Here is a 6,877-nt window from a genome sequence, read left to right as displayed (position 1 = left end):
GGTGCAGCACATTTTATGGAGGACTGTTTACTGATCCTGGGAGAGTAGACTACAATGCCGGCAGTTCTGACTCACAGTCTGGAAGTACGTTTTCATTTTAAGGATTTGCCACTGATGATTCAAACGCGAGTTTTGAGCAGTGTAGAGTAGCACTTGTTGTTTGTCATTTCTCTGATCACAAATGCAGACATGGTTTTATGTTTATAAGGCGCGATGCAATGCGAAAAAAAGACAGTATAAGTTGACAATTCGACCAGATCGCGAGACCACACACTTGATGATTGTAGGAACGATTTCACAGTGACACGAGATCTCACAGAGACTCGCGAGATCAAACGTGACTAGAGAAGAAAAACAAATGGAGGACAATCAACGTTGTCAGCTGGCTCTCCTGGCGCGCGTTCTGAGTATAAACAAAGTATAAAAAAGAAAATGGGTGATGTTCTCTGCTTTCATGGCATGGTTTGTGGCTGCCAAGTTTCAGCTATAGAAGCACGCAACATCCGGTAGGTGACACTTGCTTGCTCTCATTGGCTATCACGTCAGAGGCAGCCTGAAACATTTTTGATATGTACGATTTGAGTTCGGGGACGCTCTGTCTTGATCGGGAGCAGATAAACAAAAGTAATGACACCACACAATAGAGGATTTTTTGGACAAAAAAATTTTTTGTGACAAGCCGCGAATCGGGCCACACCCCACGATCGTTCAGAGATACAAATCGGGCTTAAAATCGTCTAGTGTGCGGCCAGCCTAAGTCGCCTCTAATTTTAAATAGCTACAGATAGTTCGGTTTGTAATAGACCAAATAAACATCTTGTTCATGTACTCATATATTCATTCTTTCTTGTCTCTTGTTTAAAATAAATAAATAAATCAGAATCGATGGAGATCACATTGCTGTGTTTTTTGTAAGGCACATTTTCTGCTGGAAAATATGGACATGCTGCTATTTCTTAAAAAAAATCAAGCTAGAAAGGAGCACAGGCAAAATCTGTTTGTTTATATGAAGAGATTTATTTTATTTGTATTATTCATTTATTTATTTGATTTAGGATGTTTTAAAATTTCAATTTAGTTTTGTTATTTGACATAAGATATTTCAATTTCACAGAAATCTGCAGCATTTTGTCTGAGAAGTAATTAAAAAAAGACACCTTCATATTTATAATTGATCTTAAATCTCATTTTTAGAAAAAAAATTGTGGTCTTTTCAGGTCTCTAAATTAAAAAAAAAAAGTGTTCAAGAATTGGTGATCAGTTACAGGCCCTAAAATATACAATTTCTCTAACACGTTGATAAATTTAACCTATGTCTCAACCTTTCAGTGTTAAAAAGCTTATGTCAATTTCGCAAATATTGATGACTGTGAAATGCACAAAAAGCAACAAATACTGATGAAAACCTGGAGCTCATCCATCCCACTGGTGCTAATTATTTTTTTCCATTTGACTTCTTTCATGTCTTTTTGTGCATGATCACTCATCCACCATCACATTTGGTCTACTACGCAGGTAAAGCTCTGAGTCTGAACAAATCTCAGATAACAAATTACAAGCCCAAAATATGGCATGTAGTCACTCAAACAAAGTCAAAATTAGAGTGATTTGTTCTGATACTGTAATGTTGTTGTTACATGTCTGGAAAAATCAATGTGAGTCAGTTTTGTTTCAGTATGACAGAAATGTTAGACATATCTATAGACTGTTTTGTCTTGTTTGACGCAGATAGGACAAAGCCTTCTGTACTGTAATTTGCTAAATCACAAAGTGTGTGACTAGTTAAAAATTAACAATGATCATAACTTTAATCACAAAAACAATCTCCAGTCAAGGACAGAACCATTTAACCCACATCAAATGCAATTTAACCTGTTAAAACAGAACATGTGACAACTTGTGGAGAAAGAAGTCATGCACACACCAGAAAATAAATAAATTAAATAATAATATTAAAGAAATAAATAATTCACAAAAAAAAAAAAAAAACCCTACCAGCACTTTTAAAACTGCTTCTTTTTGCATAATCTTCAACGCTGCATGGGGGGAAACTGTAGGGGAATGGAAATTTAAGCAAGAGGATTTGCAAAACTGTTTAGCAGTTGGCCTTTATTACTTAACTGGTTACAGGTCAACAGCTTTTAACTTGAGTTAAGAGCTGAAAAATTATAAACAAAATAATCTTAAGAACCTAATGGGCTATTAGAGATTTTTTTCTTTAAAAAATACGAAATCAAATTAAATGGCAGTGCAGTGTATATAAAAAAAAAAACTTGGAAAGACATGGAAAAAGAATGAGGCAACCCTCTTAGGTTGAGAAGCTTTCCCAAAATAGGAGCTGAGAAGCGAGTTTGGACATGTTAAGCAAAGCATGATTTTGAATATTTTAAAATAAATAAATAAATCCTGTCATTCTGTGTATAATGTACAGGCTTGATGAATTAGCCTCTGCTCATATCATGTCTTGTTTGAGCTTGTCTTATTTATCAATAATAATTAAGTATATACCACTTAATAGGAGGCATCATTTTTTTAGGGTTTTGGCTGGTTTTATGTTTTCATTTACTAAGCAACAGCTTTAAAGTATTCTTTAATATATAGTATATATATAGCGAGAGAGAGTTTCACTATGCCCTGATGAACTGCAGTGCTATATATTTATCTTTGTTTCGAGAGAGAGAGGTTGAATTGTAAAAAAAATTCAGAGGGATGCATGGTCAAGTATTTCTTTGGTGGGCCTGGGGTCCTGTAGCTAACTTTACACCATGATTACAAAATTTTTAAACATTTTTATTTAATAAAATTTGAACTTTGTTAAATGAACTATGATTTATAAGCAGTTTTTTCTGGGAGCTGAAATATGTATTTTTGTCATTTTAATTTTTATTCATGTATGTGTTTGTTTGATTGATAACAATAATTAAACGATATTTTGCTGAATGTGTTTTTGTGCCGGTACCTTGGGTGGTTTAGGCCTGTCATGGATAAATAAATGAAAATTAAACTGCAATTCCCTGTTTTAATAAACGATTCACTGAATCATTCAAATCAAACAATGTTCAAAACGGCGGATTCAAATAGTGAATATCCATTCCTTTATGAATGGATCCTTGAATCATTGGCTTACTAGATTTGTTCAAAAACAGATTCATTCAGGATGGAAACACTGGAGTGTTGCTCAGTCTGCACTGTTGTATAAAATGAATAGCAATTTTGCCATTGCCCACACATGCTGTTATTCAGGAAAGCACTCTTGCTTGTGTGATGAATATAGAAAAATAAAAACTGGTATAGGGGTAGGCCTATTTTTTTTTTTTTCATAACTTGGATTATAGGGACATTTTTCTAAATGGATTCCAATAGGCTTCATCACGCAGTCAATGCTTTTGGACTCTCCTTTTTTTTTTTTTTTTTTTTTTTACAAAGTCACTGATATACAGGATAATGTCAGCTCTCAGTCTCGTCCTCAGTCACACATAGTAACAGCAACAAGGTTGTCCAGGGAATGCCTTTAAACTCGAATCAAGCAAATATCATACCATCTGTTGTCTTCTTTTAAACGAACGTCAAAAGTTGCGCTTGAACCATTTTGCACGAAAAATGACGAAAACCTGATTGAGCTTGTGCGCAGCTCGTATTGATAGATTATTGGCCAATCGACGTTAATTAGTTCCCAAATTATCATACCTAGATTATTTTAATATTTCATTTGCATTATAAGTTTTACATAATATACAACATTATTATTCTAAAGGGAATGGTGGATTTACAGAGGGGATGCTCGAGCCCCTGCCCCTGACCTGAAATGACGCCCCACACACACACACACACACACACACACACACACACACACGAACGACAAAGAGACGAATTACTTCGGAGTCATCAGGATGAGTGAATGAATGAATGAACGCATTTGTTAGTGTCGACATGTCCTGTCGTTCACCGCCAAAACAGCACTCGTCGTCGCATCATTCCCCGCTCTCTGCAGAATGAGTACCATGACTCAGCTCAGCGGTTTAGTGTTTCAGTTTCCGTGAAAGCTAAACCAGTCCCCTTGCGTCCATGGCTCAAAAAAATCGGTTGTCACAGCAGTGTCATAGACTGATGACTCAAGCTGAAACTGCGGCTCCGTGTTCCGCAGCAGCATCTTTCACATCAATCGAATTTACTTCGAAGCAGCCACACGTTTCACACAGCGGGTTTGACAACTTCTGTAAACTAAAAATAACTACTTGCAATCCAAAATAAATGCATCTTTAATATTTTCACCCATTTTATCCTCGCTCTCGCCCTCTCTCTCTCCTTGTTCCTATATCTTTGCTTAAATGTCTTAAAAATAATGAGTTCATCTGCAGCCATGGATGATGGTCTATACAAAACACATCTATTCTTACTTCGAAATAACCCCTTACCTTAGAAAACATTTTCTTCAATGAATCCAGTGAGCTCAGCCTTGATGTTTCTATTTCCTGTATCATTATTGAGAAGGAGGTGTGTCTTCCTCTCTGCAAGCTGCATGCTTCCGCCTCACATTTGACAGCTCGAATACAGGTACATGTTAAAGGAGAGGAAGAAATAGATAGAGGTTATTAATACTGCCTTAGTGGATCAAAATTAAATAATTTTGCATTCATAAAATTACAAACATATACATCTTAAACATCTACAGTATATTTAGACCCTATTATTTAACAATAGCCCAAATCTATAAAAATCTGAAGACAGATTATAAAGTTTAGACATGCTACTCACTCTCAGTCCTTTATCTTCTATTGCCTTTGTCAACAGAAAAAGAGATAATGCTCATCCAGCTAAATCCCACTGGAATACTGGCCAGGAGCCATGATGCAGACTGAAAGCTTAAACTTCAGTTGAATGCACAATGCGTTCTATGCAGGAGCTAAAGAGTTGGGGAAAATACTGACATGGTTAACAGACATCAGTGACTCTTCACAGTTAACAAAGTGGAACATGCCATGAGATTGCATTCCAATGCTGTTGTGTCGACGGTCATTGGGGTCATGTAATTGGATTGTGAAACAAAATAATAGTCAGCTAAAGTCTGTATAGATGTGTTAATATTAGGTTATCTTGTAGAGGCAAATATCTGTTAATATAAACAAAAAGTTCAGCTATTATTTGGTTCTTTCTCTTTAGGCTAAAACAGGCCTTAGAAATGCTTTTTTTGTTTTTTCCAGATTCATTTCCATGCAGCGTGAGCCCCAGCAGTGCTCATGCCTGAACGTATCAAAGCTTGATGGGTCATATTTCGTGTAACTATAAATGTACAGCAGCAGTCACATCTAAAATAACTTTAAATTTCAAGGGGGTGCTGCGATGGCCTGTCATTTGCAAACCCATGCACGTGCACCCACACAAACACGTTAGATTTCAACCTGTTTGAAAGGTGGGGGAAGAAAACACTGAATATCAATTATTTTTTTAAAAATATTTTAATGCACCATTAATAAAGGGTCCAACGCATTAATACAAGAGAAATATTGCAAATAATATTAAAACTTTAAATCAAATTGAAACGAAAAACAAAACAAATAACTGAATGATAGGTATGTACAATTATTTTCTTGCAATGGGAAGTAGGAAAAGAATGAACATATTTACAGCCTAGAACCAGTGTGTTTCTACGAGAAACAAACACCTCTACAATATTTACATGTAATTCTTTTTATCTTTTTTGTCCTTTTTGTTTTGTTTTTATGGTTACACCTCTGTGGATCAGTTTTTACTGAAAGACTGCGGTAAATCTACATATTTTACAGGTCTTCCTCTGATAGGAACAGAATGCTGGCAAGGCCCTCTGACAAAGTGCGGGAAAAAGGGAGCAAAGATGTAATGTCATGTCCAATTTATGGCAGAGTGGAGCAGAGAGAGAGAGAGAGAGAGAACCAGTAATACGAAAGGACAGAACAGAAGGAACAGACACGACCGCCCGTTCTAGTGAATCTCTGCACATGCACATCTCTCCGAGTAATTGGGAGACATCCATTTTATGGTGAAGTACGCACACCTAGTTTTGGATTTTGGATCTTCCGACAAATGAGCTATGAGGAAATATATATTTTATGATCATATTATCCTTAGCAGAGTAGTTACTAGCCCCGCAATAGAGTGCTTTGTTTCAAAACATATGTCCCATTCCTCCACAATTCTTCAGTGGTCTACAATAATATCAATGCCAAAGGAAAACCCAATCAATATTTCCATTATTTTGCTAAAATATCAATGCACATATTTCAGCACACCAAAAAGACGACTTTATCAGTCCTGTCCTCATATTGCTAAAAACTATGAACGAAAGGGGTATCAGTTCATGTAAGCGGTGTATTAAAATGATGGCAGGTACATGATAACCTCTAGAATAACTGTTTTTACAGTGTACTGGCATTGTAACTTCTAATTTGTGAAAAATAAAATAAAGTAGTAAATGTAAATACTTACAATACTAGACCATTTTTAAAGTTACAGAATACCAGCACATCATGCTGGAAAAGGAGACATTTTTAATTAAGGTTGGTGCCGTTTTGAGGAAGTTTTGAAAGAAACGTGCACACCAAAACAGCTTCATATAAAAAAAAAAAATAGGCAGAGGTGATACTACGCAGATAATCAGAAGAAGGTATAGCGATAGATCTGACCTAAATGAACGGACAGGCATCAGAAAAGGGACAATAAATAATGAACTAAAATTATTACTCTCTCTCTGACAACAGGGGTAAAAAGTCTTAAAGGAACACTCCACTATTTTTGAAAAAAAAAATTCCAACTCCCCTAGAGTTAAACAGTTGAGTTTTACCGGTTTCGAATCCATTCAGCCAATCTCCGGGTCTGGCGGTAGCACTTTTAGCTGTAGCTT

At 36.0% G+C, this 6,877-nt stretch overlaps 1 protein-coding gene across 1 annotated transcript in view; it reads right to left on the bottom strand.

Annotated features, from left to right (window-relative positions):
• LOC107554123 (3 beta-hydroxysteroid dehydrogenase type 7-like) overlaps positions 1 to 4,817 on the bottom strand; it is a 21,975-nt gene extending 17,158 nt beyond the window's left edge. The window contains exons 1-2 of the mRNA XM_016236530.1: positions 4,756 to 4,817; positions 4,416 to 4,543 (exon numbers count right to left, since the gene is read on the bottom strand). The gene's annotated coding sequence lies outside the window, so the exon portion shown is untranslated. The remainder of the gene's footprint in view (positions 1 to 4,415; positions 4,544 to 4,755) is intronic.
• Positions 4,818 to 6,877: the final 2,060 nt, after the last annotated feature.

Source organism: Sinocyclocheilus grahami, unplaced genomic scaffold (genome assembly GCF_001515645.1).
Source record: "Sinocyclocheilus grahami isolate Dianchi unplaced genomic scaffold, SAMN03320097.WGS_v1.1 scaffold491.1, whole genome shotgun sequence".
Taxonomy (NCBI): domain Eukaryota; kingdom Metazoa; phylum Chordata; class Actinopteri; order Cypriniformes; family Cyprinidae; genus Sinocyclocheilus; species Sinocyclocheilus grahami.
The sequence above is the reverse complement of the archived record's forward strand: the minus strand, read 5'-3'. Positions and strand labels throughout refer to the sequence as shown.